The sequence below is a fragment of the Thermobia domestica genome, chromosome 8 (genome assembly GCF_964235325.1).
Source record: "Thermobia domestica chromosome 8, izTheDome1.hap1.1, whole genome shotgun sequence".
Classification (NCBI taxonomy): Eukaryota; Metazoa; Arthropoda; class Insecta; order Zygentoma; family Lepismatidae; genus Thermobia; species Thermobia domestica.
In genome coordinates this window covers 236,828,992-236,844,047 of record NC_137461.1, presented here as the reverse complement: position 1 = coordinate 236,844,047, position 15,056 = coordinate 236,828,992, and the positions used below count along the sequence as shown (strand labels likewise).

General features: G+C 37.3%; 1 protein-coding gene across 6 annotated transcripts in view; it reads right to left on the bottom strand.

Moving 5' to 3' along the window:
• LOC145693497 (thialysine N-epsilon-acetyltransferase) overlaps positions 1 to 15,056 on the bottom strand; it is an 88,422-nt gene that overhangs the window by 55,844 nt on the left and 17,522 nt on the right. For 2 of the 6 annotated variants that reach the window (XM_081769558.1, XM_081769554.1), the window contains exon 1: positions 5,557 to 5,695. The exons of the other annotated variants lie outside the window; for them this stretch is intronic. The gene's annotated coding sequence lies outside the window, so the exon portion shown is untranslated. Of the gene's footprint in view, positions 1 to 5,556; positions 5,696 to 15,056 lie in introns of those variants that run through there. 6 annotated transcript variants of the gene reach the window in all.

Below are 15,056 nucleotides of genomic sequence, written 5' to 3'. Positions count from 1 at the left end.
CGGGAAGGAGCAAGCTCCCCAAATGCCCCCTGCGAACGGTCAAGGCTTTGTGTCTCGTTCAAACCACTTTTGAAATCGTAAAGGATCATTGCCCGAAAATGTTCCCTTTCGAGCTCCATTCTAGACAGCCGAATACTGCTCACATCAACAAACAACTGAAGACGATACAGCCATGCCGATAAGCGAGGCGAGTTGAAACTTGCTTCGCTTCTTTGCTTTGGATACCACTACCGAACGCAATTGTTGGAATTCAAATACTGTGCCACAACAATGCGTATCTCAAAACTTTCGTAGTGACCCTCGTAGACATGGAAGAGGCGCACCCACGGGGGTCCACCGAGTCCGGACCCCCTCCAAACTTCGTAACTCAATATACATTTATACACTTTCTCAATAAAATTGTATTGGTTTAATAGGGAAATCCTGATCTAGCATGAAAATTTGATCTTACACTTCATCTGTAGACCTACTCTTATTATTATTATTATTATTATTATTATTATTATTATTATTATTATTATTATTATTATATTTTTTTAATATAGGTGGAAGTATTGTACAATTACTTATCGTTTTCTCCGGTGCAGAATAATACCAGTTTAATAATACATAAACGTTGTGGTTTGTAGTATTGGACTTTTCCCAACAAAAATTACTGGATGAGCCTGAGACATGGTATTGTCCTACGCAATTACATTTTATGCTGACAGTGAGATCAAACCTGAAATCACTTTTTAGCCGAGGTGAGCATTCCACTATTCAAACACTGCTATACGTCCACCCTTTTTTTTCCTTAAGAAAGATAAGGTTCAGTTCTTAAGAAAGAGAAACGGTATTATTTCGATTTTCAATTAGTTTAATTGAGATTGTTGATATGATTGCCAGCAGTTGTTAACTAAAAGTGCAGATATGTTGTAAATTATTATATATTACATAAAGGCTTAAACAACGTCTTTAATTATTTTAAATTAAAAGTATAAATATCAAATTTCACATTTCTAACCTTAAGAGATTTTCAGATATGGTCATCTTATTACAACAATTGCAACCCCATCCCTTTTTCTTCCCACCTTTTATCTTCCCAGGCAGAGGATATAATTTACCACATCCACATCCTTAATTATTTTAAGCGAAAAGTCTAAATACCAAATTTCATGTCTCTAATACATAAAGGCCTAGGAGGATTTCGAGATGTGGTCATCCTGTTATAACAATTGTAATCCTACCCATTTTCTTCCCGTTTTCACACCGACTCATGGGAAAACCTTCAAAAGACTGTGGAATAAATGTGTAATTATTAAATGGGAAGTCCACATATCAATTTTCACGTCTATCCTTCAGGGGTATGGACATTTTACAATAATAATTGCCACCCCCATTTCCCCTTCCTCGAATTTCCAAAAATTCTTCCTTAGTGGTACCATACGTCACAAATCCTATACACTGTCAATATTTCAAGTTTATAATCTAAGCGGTTTGGGCTTAGGGACTGATCAGTCAGTTACTCACTCAGGACTTCTTTTGTATATAGAGATTCCAGTGGATAGGGCAATTGTTGCCGGTATATATACAGGGTGAATCAAAAGTATGGACCATATGCCAACTCCGTTATAGAAAAAGAGGTGGTTGTTGGAGATAGGTAGTTCTAAATCTAAAATAACGGATTTTTTTCAATCGTACCAGCCGTTTGAACTCCACACTACTAAAGCGCACTATGTTACCTTTAATTGGCAAGCATTGGAAAATTCCCGTAAAAATGTTCTAGTTTGCTTTTGTGGTTAAAACAAGCCTTGACTCTACGATAAGCATGTGCGAAATAGCGGTGGGTCAAAATATCAACAGAATCTTCATTGCAAACTCTATGGCCACTCGTATGAATCTGAAATGGTGAGACAGGTGTAAAAAAAAAAAAAAGCTAGAATGTATCAAAGTAAAAAAGAAATGTCCCAGGGTCAACCGCAGGATCCCAGATGTGATCCAACTCAAAAGTTTCAAATGCCAAGTGGGCAAATAAGCATATCATGCGAAAGCTCGTGTTAAATGATACAGAATTGGACATTGAACAAGTCTCAACTGTCGATAAGCATTGCAAAATTTCAGCGGGTCAAAATATACTCATCAAAACATCTATAGCTACCCCTATAAATCTGAAACAGTGAGAGATGTGGAAACGGGAAAATGCGTGTTCCGTTATTTCACAAGTAGAACACACTGACGGATTTTGTTTTGTCAGAGATCCCGATGAGATCCATTTGAAAATGTGTAAGTAGGAAGGAGGTTTATCTGGCATATCGTTTAACCTTTTAATTACGGAGCCTTTTTAAAAAAAATAAAGCCTGGGATACAGCGCCAATTTCTGCAGTTGCCTAGTATGCATAAAGTCTCCTGAAGTCTCCTGAATAAAACACATGCAAGTGCATATATGTGATACCCAGAAAGTTAAAAAAACAATTAGGTTTAGTGGGCAAATTGCAAGGTATCTATAAATAGTTACTTCGTATCCCAAGCCTTATTTTTAGGTAACTAAATATAGTTACTTCGTGTCCTAAAGGTTAAAAAGCGTTATTAAACAAGAGATGAAAGTATTGACTTTCTGCGAAACCCTTTGCAAAATAGTAGGGGTCAAAATGGCAACAGCTTTACGAAAATTTGCATGGTCAGACCTAGAAATGTTAAAGGCCTTAAACACTACGGAGGGTCTAAGACACTTCTTTTACGTTGATACGTTGTACTTTTGCAATGATGAATGATACATTTTGTGGCCTTTGGTTTTGTTTTTACACCTATCCCATCGTTTCAGATTTGTTGATATTTTGACGCACCGTTATTTTGCACAGGCTTATCGTAGAGAGTCAAGACTTGATTTACCTTCTTTCATTACATTTACCTTTTAACATCAACTTTCATACGATATGCAACTTGACCCGCCTTTCCATTTAAAAATTTTGAGTTGGACCCCGTCTGGAACCCTGCAGGGGACCCTGGGACAATTTATTTTACTTTGAAACGTTGTACTTTGGAAATGATGAAAGACATGTTTTTGTGTTTTCATATCTGTCTCACCGTTCCAGATTTTTTGGCGTTTCAACGGACTTTATGGGCACGCTTCAAGATTTTAAGAAAAATGAGTAAAGCGGAATGCATGAGACCTCCCCAATTTTGGTAACCGGTTTTGATCTTACCTTGATCCAAGCTTTCACGAAATATATACATCATCCCAACTTTGTGGGTTCAGGTTCAAGTACATCCCGGGTAAGTTTCAGACAACGTGCACCCTTAGGCACCGCTCTCGTAGGTTAGGGTTGCCATATTTCAAAATGAAAATCCGGGATGCTACTGAATTACGAGAATCTTTGAAATGCTTAAAATTAAAAGAAATGTTATATATTAATTTACTTCCTTCCAGGGGGCGGATCCAGGACCGACTTCTGGGGGGGGGGCGGTGGGTTGTCATACTGCTACTTTTAAGGGTTCCAAACTTTGGGATGGGTTTTATTTATATATAAAAAAATAACAAAGTTTCCTCTTCTGGGGGGCGATTCCCCCCCTGGATCCGCCCCTCCTTCCATTAGATAGAGTTTTTTAAATATTATATAATCACATTTTTAGTCATTTTAGTAGACCTTTTCCTCCCAAGATAAGCAAACGTAAACAGATGATTTACCCCCTCCCCATTTTCCCGCAGGATCTGTTATGTTTCGTGTATTTTCAGAGTCTGTTTTAGTTTATTCAAGGTATGACGTTTCCTTTCACACGTTTTGCTTGTTCGTGTTGTGTCTATTTTATTCTTTTTCAGAACAGTTAATTCATTGGCAATATGTTCTGGCGGCGTTTGTTATCTTCAAAGAACTTCTTTCGCGAATCTTATTTCTGTTATTTTCAGAAGCAAGATGCAGATTGAAACAGAGTAGTAAAGATAACAATAAGATTCAGCAGTAAAACCTTTTGTTTCTCGCTCAATGAAATGAATGCTTCGTTCAATGTTAAAGTAGTTAAATTATGAACTTAATTAAATCCATGTTTTATGTATTCAAGTTTTTTTTTCTTAACTTTTGAATTGCCATACTCAGAAGTTGAAGAGAATAATTATATATCTAATCCTATCAAAAAATAATAAATAATTAAAAAGCAAACTAAAATATTCCTTTCCTTTCTTCTTCGCTGAAATCCGGGACATTTAAGCGTCCCGAGAAATATTTTCGGGACGACGCGACGCAGATCTCGATTGCGTGATGGTCCCGGATTTTCCAGGACGAATGCCCATCCTATCGTAGGCCCAGTGTTAAATCTAGTGTTAATACGTGCCCTTTCACTTTCAAGTCTGTTCGTCTATTTTCGGAAGTCAAAGTTCGTTAAATATATAAATAAATATTTTTCTTATTTTGCTAAATTATATATAAAAAAGAGACCCTGTCTGTTTTAATGTATAAGGGCCCTGGCACTTCAAGTCTGGGCTTGCATATATATTCATATTAGCACTCTTGATTTCTTTTTTTTTTTTTTTTTTTTTTTGTTAAAATTGAACTTGTCAAGCATTTCATCAAAGGCTCCTTTCCTTCTCTGGTCCTATTATGAATTGGAAATTACGGGGACAGTAGTTATTCCACTGTTTAAAATGGAAATTAAGTTAATAGGTTTCAGTTTGTGTCAACCTGAAAGTGTGAATTTGCCTACTTCATACACGAAACTCGTATATTCTCAATCCATCGGTTTGGTGAAACGAAATTGTTAGTTTTATGACATCTTGGAGGACCCCTTTCCAAAGCTCATGTGCGCTCCCCTAGTGTATTTATAAATATACAATATTTGGCATAATTTGAATGCAATTTGTCTTAAGATCCTCATATATATACCTTCTGCGTTTGAGTGGGCCCCCCCAAATTTACAGAGAAATCGGCGCCCTTGCACTCAGATATTCCCTTTAAGTTAAAGAATACGGATTATAAATGAGGGTAACTATGAAAGAATTAGTAGAATATTAATGTGGGATGAAACGGGAGAACTCCCAGACACAAGGGCGCCGATCCTGGGGGGCGACGGGAACCGGGCCCCCCAAAGCTCATGTGGGCCCCCGCATTGTATTTATGAATATACAATATTTGGCATAATTTGAATGCAATTTGTCTTAAATTCCTCATATATATGCCTTCTGCATCTGAATGCCTCCTCCCAAATTTACAGAGAAATCGGCGCCCTTGCCCAGACATTATATAGCCCTAGTCCACTACAGAATCGTGTGGCCGGGGATCAAACCAGGAACTACTTACAACCAGAGGCGAGCACTCTAGCACTGAGCCAGCATACCTCAATCCTTTACATGAAGCCAATAAATATTATAGAGTATATCTGAAAGTATTAGACTTTCCTTTCAAGCATTTTTCATTGAAAATTTTGTGAAGCAACCAATAAAGGCAAACCAAACTGCAGGCACAAAACTATACATAAGCCTAATTCTAAATAAAAGGGAAGTGGCAATACATTTGTGATAAGATTGCGTAAATAAAATTTATAGTTTCACGTGTTTTCAGCATGTTAAAATATGTTTGTTTAACTTACCGAGATTAACAAGTGTTTCAACGTCTAGTTAGCATGCAGGAGATAACACACATTACTTTCACGAAGATCCGCTCACTCGTATACCGATATCTGTGGACCACAACACAGAACTGATCTATAACACAGCTGACGACGGGACGAGAGCTGTGAGAAAATAAAGTTGTGTAATAATGACGTCATTACTCGTGTTGAAGTTCGACAGTGGCGCCACAGATGTTCGCTTTTTGCAACTACTTGGAACAATCTTTCGCATAAGTGGAAGAAGTACAGGCATAAGTGGAAGAAAACAAGGTTAATACTTTTATTTAGAGGTGCAAAAAAGCCGGCTTTTTTGAATCGATCTTTTTTTTTTCACATAAAAAGCCGGCTTTTTTGAAAAAAAACGAGAATTTTGGAAATTTTGGCTTTTTTTCATTTTCATGATTTTTCTATCTAAATAGCTTTCTTATAGTATATTCTATAGTTAGATAAGAATTCCATGACCTAAATGTGATATTTCGCTCTGAAATTCACCATCAAGATGGATGGAGTACATGTTTTACGAATTAAAACTAACATGAAGAATGTAGTATTTGAGGGCAATTTTAGAGGCTATTTAACTTTATTTTAACATTTGAGTTATCGACATCTTTTTTCTTCTCTAGATCATTTTAGTTTGACATCCGTGTTTAATTTCTAAGAGCTTTTAGTACTCTAGCTTCTAGCGCAAAAGTTAAACTTGCCCGTTTTTCTAGTTATCCGTCAAAACGTACGTTTTTCAATGTATCCGTCAAACCGTACTTCCACGTTTCTGTTATACTGTAGCTGTGAAGTGATTTAACAATAATTTTCCGGACACAACCTTGAATACCAATTTATACAAATAATCAGTAACGGATTAGAAAAGTACTTCAGGAAGGGTTTTTCTGATTGTTTCGTTTCCTAAAAAGTCCTAATTTTATTTGGGAGGTGCTTGAAGTTTATGAGTACAGGCATAACTAATATTTCGTTTCGTTTATATGTTTAGCAATAATCTTCCGGATACAACCTTAAAAATCACTGTATACTGAGAATCAGTGGCAGATTTAGAAAAGTATTTTGGGAAGGATGTTTCTTACTAATGTTCAGTTTTTCTAAACATTTGTAATTTTTATTTGACGGGAGCTTAAAGTTTATGAGTAAAGGCATAACTAACAAATATTTCGTTTGTTGCAGACATTCCGTAACTTTGGGGATAGGGGTGTTCGATAAGGCTGAAGACCTATCGAACTTCGGGAGTGAAAATTTATCGAGTTGTCATCGGTTACTCGAAACCGTTAGAATATCTGAAATTATCGAAGTTTCGGGTATTATCGAAATTTCGAGTATTATCGAAGTTTCGGGTATTATCGAAATTTCGAGCATTATCGACATTTCGAGTATTATCGAAGTTTCGGGTATTATCAAAAGTAGTGATGAACAGTTAGGTTCCTTCACCTCTCCAATGATTTCTTCTTCCAGCCAAACTAGTCAAACAACTTTTTTCATCTGATAAATTATTGCAAAGTTGTATTGGTCGAAATCATATGTAAAATTATTTTTCTGCCTGCCCCGTTATTGGCGCAATCGGCAAAGTGACTATTAGTAGACTAACGTTGTCTTGGATTCCAATTCCATTCGAGTGATGCACGTTTTCTCTTCCTCTTTCTCTCTTCTGACAGACTGCTTAAACTTTGTACATATCTGTGGGGAAAAAACTTTTCCTTCACTACGTTGCTAAAGAGAGAAGTTATAAAATGAACATTCTGCATATATGTAATACATATTATATACAACTATGATAACCTCGAATACATCGTTCCTTTCGAACACACCGATAATCCCGAACTTTTCTAAATATTCAAGCGACTCGACAAATGCGATCATATTGATATATTTCTGTATTTGCTGCTTTCAAACAATTCGAGATTCTCGAACAGTTCGAGTGTCTCGAAGTGTCTAATGTTTCGTACATTTCGAGTGCCTCGAACACTTCGAGAGTCCCGAACATTTCGGGAGTCTCGATCATTTCGAGAGTCTCGAACATTTCGGGAGTCTGGAAAGTTCGATAATTCGATAAAATTAAAATTCTTTATCGATGAAACTGTTTTGAAATGTTGTCGAATTGTTATCGATTACTCGATTATCGGAACAGCTCTATTTGGGGAACGGGCTTCAGTCCGAAAGACCGCCACCCTAACCTTCGCAAAACCGTCACTGCTGGTAATTAGTAATAATAACGATTTAAAAACAATAAGAAAGGAAATCGGCCAACTCACAGTACACGCACTATTTCTACATTCACAGATGGAATGAAGAAAAGCTTTGTCAGAATGGTCGAATGCTGGGTTGAATCCCGGACTTCCCGATAGAAGCGCAAAAGCTAATCACTCACTCATGTTTGTTGTGCAGTTGTATTTAGCTTAACTTAAATATATTCCGTAGTCCTTTTTTTTGGGGGGGGGGGGAGTTCCGTAATATGTTGAATCCCTCTTGTTAAAAATTCAGAAAACTTGAGGATTGGGTAAACCGTGATGGTGGTTATATAAAACTTAACTGTAGAATTTCAAGAATATACAGAACCAAAAGCTCCAGATGTGCAGCCTTTAAGTGTATCATATAAATCTACAGTAAGTATTTCTCTTATGTTTTATTTAAATTGTTTTTTATGTTATGAGAAAAAGACTCATAAAATGCTTCGTGTGGAGTGTTGTACTGTATGGGGAGGAAACGTGGACATTACGTAAAGGTGATGAAAATCGACTGGAAGCCTTCGAAATGTGGGTGTGGAGAAGAATGGAAAGAATTAGTTGGGTCGAGCGGAAAACGAATGAGAGAGTGTTAGAAATGGTGGTTGAGAAAAGAACACTTTTAGATATTATTATTTGGTCTAGGAATTAATTCGTGCGGTTGGTACGCACAAATTGAAGCTGTAGTACAAACACAAAATACATAAATACCTTAAGAAAAATATTGTCCATCGCTAGCCACCACTTTCGCCCATCTGTCAGGCAATGTACGGATTCCGTGGCGAAAGAAGTCCTCATCCTTGGAAGCGATCCAGTCAGAGACCCATGTTTCGATATCTTCTGAAGAAGTAAACCTCTGTCCAATCAAATCGTTGTTCATGCAATCGAACAAGTAGTAGTCCGAAGGAGCAACGTCTGGTGAATACGGCGGGTGGGGTAAAACTTCCCATCCGACATTTTCTAAATAGGTTTTGACCGGTTTTGCGACATGTGGGCGAGCGTTATCATGTTGAACAATAAGTTTATCATGTCTGTTCTCCCATTCTGGTCGTGTTCTGGCCAGAGCTTGCTTCAAACGCATTAATTGTCGTCGATAACGTTCTCCATTCATAGTTTCACCCGGTTGCAGCAGCTCATAGTACACCACACCTTTCATATCCCACCATATGCACAGCATAACCTTTGCACAGTGAATATCTCGTTTTGGTTGTGATGGACCTAGTTCACCTGGTTTCACCAAGGCCTTTTTTCGTTTAGGGTTCTCGTAATGGATCCACTTCTCATCACCCGTAATAATTCGATGCAGAAACCCCTTTCTGCTCTGTCGTTGAAGCAGCAATTCGCAAATGGTTTTTCGTCTTTCAACGTCTCTGTCTTTCAATTCATGTGGAACCCAATGTGACATCTTTTGAATCATTCCCATGGCTTTCAAGCGTTTGGAGACTGTTGTTTGATCAACGCCTAATGCTGCTGCAAGTTGTTCCTGCGTTTGATACGAATCCTGCTCGAGCAATGCTGTCAATTCTTCGTCTTGAAATTTTTTTGGCTGTCCAGCTCGCTCTTGGTCTGCCAAGCCGAAATCACCACTTCTAAACCGTGCAAACCACTTCTGACACGTTCGCTCAGCTAGAGCATGGTCACCATACACTTCCACCAAAATACGATGACTTTCAGTCGCACTTTTCTGCATGTTAAAGTAATGAAGCAGGACACCCCGCAAAAACACTTTATCAGGCACAAATTGCGCCATGTTCACTTAACTACAAACTGGTGTTGTTGACGCTTTAATCCACTGCCCTATACTACGAACGATACGCGATGACAGGGGTTTGCAACACATGTGTGGATACACGGAACTGTGGGACGCTCCGTTCGTTGCGCCATCTCTTGTCCACCCGCACGAATTAATTCCTAGACCAAATAGGAAGGGGAAGAGAAACTGGTTGGGACATTGTCTAAGAAGAGATTGTATCATGAGGGACGTCCTAGAGGGTATGGTGGCGTGAAATAGAGGGAGGGGGCGAAGGAGACTACAATTAATGGATGATATTAAAACAGAAAGATCATACGCGAAGACGAAAAGGTTAGCGGAGGACCGTGGACCATGGAAGCTTCTCAGCTGCGGCAAGTGACCTGCCAATAAAGGCAGAATACCTATGATGATGATGATAGTTTCTAAAAGAGGGTATGGAATATTTTGAAGTAAAAATACCACATATTATTTTGCTAGTTATTTGTGTATTTTTTTAAAAGAAGTGTTTACTTTTAGGGTTGGCTGGTTTACAACTTTTTTTAAAATAACTGGTTTAAACCAAAAAATAAAAAGAATGAAAAATGCGAATCGTGTGAACTTCATGGTGACATTTTCAGATATCAAACCACCTGCAATAGTTTTATTTCCCTTTCACCTTTTAATCAAGGTGTCCCATGTTCATTTCTCGGTCGAACCACAACCCTTCTTTCATGCGTAAACCAAGTAGCGGTTCGGATGTCAGTTTAAGCGAAAGTCTTCTCCTTGATAACCTCGGGTATTTCGTAAGGATGTTAAGCCTAAACTTACGAAACCAACCAAATTGTATATTTCTGCATGCCTAAATGCCTGTTGTTTTATAAAGAAGCCAAGATTGCTTAAATATATTGATAGAAATTGGCAAAATTTATCGATTGCCTACGTAGCTTCCAACATTAGCTTGGATTGGACTTTCAATGATATCTACGTACTAAATTTGTAATTTAATACCTCAGTTTTAGCGTACTGATTATGATACGTTGACCTTTAAATTTTACATGCAAAGCAATAACAGGATTTTCCCGTTATTGTCTTACATTTCAAGTAATGACGGGATTTTCCCGATGGCTAGGGCGGGAGATTCTCAATTTAAGAAATTTACTGAACGGACTTCTTTAAGCTTATGGGAGTTCTTCCGGCATAACCCCGCTGTTGCATAATAACACCAAGGCGAAACAAACTTATTTCTGTGAATATGTAATATAAATACATAAAGCAAAAAAATCTAAATCAAAAAAGCCTGGTTTAAACATCCCCCCAAAAACGGGTTTTTGGCATTTTCAAAAACAACCATGGTTCTTGCCAACTCTGCTTACTTCTGTATATAGGAGGTTAAAAAATTCTTATTATATACATTATATAATAAGACTGGAATTCCTGTGGAATTCATAATGTAAATATGTTGAAGAAAAATTGTTTGAAATATCTTTTCGAAATTCATAGTTTATTTTCGAGATTTTATATTATTATCAGCATCAACCAGTAATTAAATGATTTCTTGTGTTGTAGAGAAGCGAAACAAAGTCTGCTTTATCAATTTAAAGCAGAATTTTGAAAAAAAGCCCAAAATTTCCCAAGCAAAAAAGCGAAGCAGAAAAAACCGAGTTTTTTCCCAAAAAAGCCGGTTTTTTCCGAGCCCTTGCATCTCTACTTTTATTACACACTTATTCAACTAACTTTCTCTCTCTCTCTCTCTCTCTGTTTCGTTTAACTTAAAATGGTTGAACTGTATCCTCAAATCTTGGAATCTTAATTTAACTCATTTCCACAATGATGAAATTTTGCACAGCTATGGTACGTAACTCGGGTGACAATATAATATTCCATCGTTGTTTTATTTAATTCTATATTGTTTTAAACTAATTCTTGAATCCAACGGCACCGACTTTCCAAAATTTATGTTGGTGCATGTCAAGGGCGGGACGTCTATATGTTTTCAGAGAAGTCTCGATATTTGATTGATTTATTTTTAGTTAAGATCTTCTATGAACATTGCATAGGCTGTGCTGTGATGAAGTAAAATATACCGGCCCAGATAGCACGAATACTTGCGGCAAATTTTTGCTTCGTTTAGTGGAGCAAACAATCTGAAAGTTTGCGAAGGCAAAATTTCTTAATATTTATTAAAAGCTTTCAATATGATCTGCAAATTTTCGCTGATTTGTAAAAATAAATTCACCACTGCAATTAACTTGCATCTTTTTTGAAAATATAACGTTGAAAGTTTCCCGTCGCAAACAGTTTGCAACTCTGTAAAAAACATGTTTCGAAAAACTTGCTGAAAGCAAATATTTGATGATATTACCGAGTGCAAGCGCATCGTACTCAGAATTCACTGCGCTACATCAACTGTGACAAAACAAGCGGGAAGTGAGAATCGAGAAAAAACAATACATCAGAGGACTCCAGAATAAACTCACTGGTCTCTTATCAGATGTTTTTATTGACCCAGGCAGCCTGACGTTATTTTGTGAATGTGTGTGAGAGTAAGTACAGGGATATGATCGTTAAGTAAGTAGAAAAATTGCTATATCCTTTGTCTGTGCGTTTATGGTTCGTAAGTTTCTTATCTTTGGCAAGTAGCTAAAGATGTTTAATGCTTGCCACTAAGACAAGACGGATCTACATTATTAAAATTTTGATGTTTCATAAAGTTAGGTTTCACTGTATAAATTTGCAGCAAACATTATCTGATACATTTGCAGCAAACATGATCTTGCGATCGTGAAAACACTTTCTGCAATGTTGCTGCAAACCTTTTAATATTTTCACCAAATTTATCAGCTCATTTTCGTAAATTTTGTCAAAGAAAATTTGCACAAAATATTTGCAGCAAAGTCCTGGCAAACTTTCTTGCTGTGCAGTCGCAAACATTTCGTTTGTATTGGCAGATATTTTCATTTTCTGAGGCAACTTTGCTGCAAACTCAGCCAGCGTCAACTTCGTTATTTGCATTGAACTTTCGGCAAATTTTCTCATTTGAAAAGGCAAGTTTTTTGCAAACTTTTTAGTTTGCCTTTGCAAATTTTTAAACATTTTAAAAACATTTTCTGTGCTATCTGGGGGTACTATAAGGATAAGTAGGGGCTGCCCAAGCTCAGTTGGTAACACGGCTGACTTAAACGCAAGAGAAACGGGTTCAAACTCGGTTCCAAACTAAAAATCTTGTGGATTTGTGTGGGTGCCGGAGTTCATTGATAATATATTATTATTATTATTATTATTATTATTATTATTATTATTATTATTATTATTATTATTATTATTATTATTATTATTATTATTATTATTATTACTAAGCATATAAACAAACCTTTAATCATTCAGCTCTGTATTAAGAATGCTCACAAAAAAATTCTTCGTAGTCGTAGTATTATATTTTCCCGCTAGATGGTACTCTGCTTCGGTCAAACAGAGAGTATGGTCACACACTATCATTCACATCCACTTCCCTGATGCATAGTCCACACTCATGGAAACCGATCAACTCAGAGGCAACTAAACTTGCCAGCCAGCCAGCTCGTTAATATACGGTTACAAATCTGCCAGTCAAACGTCCCGCGATTATGTCCGTTATGCTAAAGATTACAGACGCTTAAGGTAAGTGAACGATGATGGAAGAATTGGTGGAATGAGAAAGTGGAAGGAAACGGAAGTACCCCGAAAATATCAATGGACACGGTGTCGATCACGAAATTACTAGGCCGGGGATCGAACCAGGGCCCTCAAGCAGAAGAGATAAGCACTCTATGACTGTGTCGGCGTGTCCCTAAGAACACTGGTACAATGGGGCAAAGATGAAAGCGTACGAGTTACACGATTCTTGCTGTGAAGACCAGCCTTCGGTTTCTACGTGGTCGTCAAGTGTCGAATTTCGTAAGAAAGCAAAAGAGACCGCATTCACGGCTGATAGCAGTTGTATTCACATTCGTCAAAAATTATGAGGAACTTGGAGCATGAAAAGAAGATAATAAACTTATTAATGTAAACTCTAGTTTATATTTGTAATATTAACTTTCTTTTATAATGTTGTAGGACTACCGCCTGTATCCCAGTGGTAGCCTGCAATATACGCCACTGCCTCATGTAGACTGTAGTATCTTAACAAGCATGTAGAAAAGAAAACAAACAAAATTCTATACAACGATAGAAAATGTATTTAATTTTGACTTAGAAAGTAGAAAATAAAATAAAATATTTTTAAAACAAGTAAGTATCGGTTCAAAGTGTGAAAAAAAAACGGTAGACTTCCAAACTATGCGAATTTAATACTGAAACTTCAAGTAGTACATTTATAACTATTTTAACAGAGAAATAAGTTCAAAGATAGAACCTGTTCCTTGGATGCTGATCCCTATCAAATACAGTGTCGTGCAATCAGGGACATTTAGGGGTGCAGGGAGGGGCAATTTCCCCCCTGAATTTTAGATTTATATAGATTTTATCAATAGAATAGTAGCAAATCAGTGAAAAACGCGAAATTTTACTTATATCAAGGGGTCTTGCCAACCCCCTTCCCCCAAAGCCAAATCTGAAATGACGCTCCTGTGTGGCATGGAAAATCAGCGCCTGAGGCGAGAGTATACGACGGCGCCCTCATACATATGTTCCAAGTAATTTCTACTCTCTTTCTTTCCTTTTTTCGTTATCTCTTACTCCTTTTGCTCTCTCAATACCTTAATCGAAAGTGCTAATTGATGTCTATCATCTTCGATTGTAAGTAGAGGAATACAATCAGGGATAAAACATATTCTGGTGATACTGAATCCACTTGAAAACCTGCCTGTCACTATATCTATTTAGATTTCATCCATTATGCGTAGTGATGAGCGCAAAAGTCTTGGTCTTGCAGTTTTTGCAAGAGCTTTGCATGCAAGACCAAGAGCAAAACCAAGACCAGGAATCCCAATGCAAGACCAAGACCAAGACCAAGGGGTGCAAGACTAAGACCAAGACCAAGACCAAGACTCTTGCGCAAGAGTCTTACACAAGTACCGGCTCAGTGGTAGAGCGTTCACCTTTGGTGCTGGAGTCCCTGGTTCGATCCCACCTTGCACCATGTAAGCTTTATTAATGGATACAGACCGTGTGCGTAGGTTTTCTCGGGTTTACCCGTTTCCTCCTGCTTTCTTAATTCCACCATTTCATTCATTTCTCATCACCATCTCTCTTAGCCTCGGTGCATAATCGTGACACGTAAAACTAGATATTACATCATTTCAAAATATTAATGGTGTTCTTCTTCTAAAACTAAAGAGAAATGTAGTATTGAACATCGGTAATTCCGTGCAGCATAGGTGGCGGCTACATGGATATGGCCTTGGCTCAAAGGATCAAAAAATCCGTTAGAAAATTTTAATGTGTGCTCAAAAAATTAATATCGAAATAACATTTTCATGACACTGACACAAACTTGTGTGTGACCGTAAGTTTGATTTCATGGGCGGGTGCTTATACATTGAATA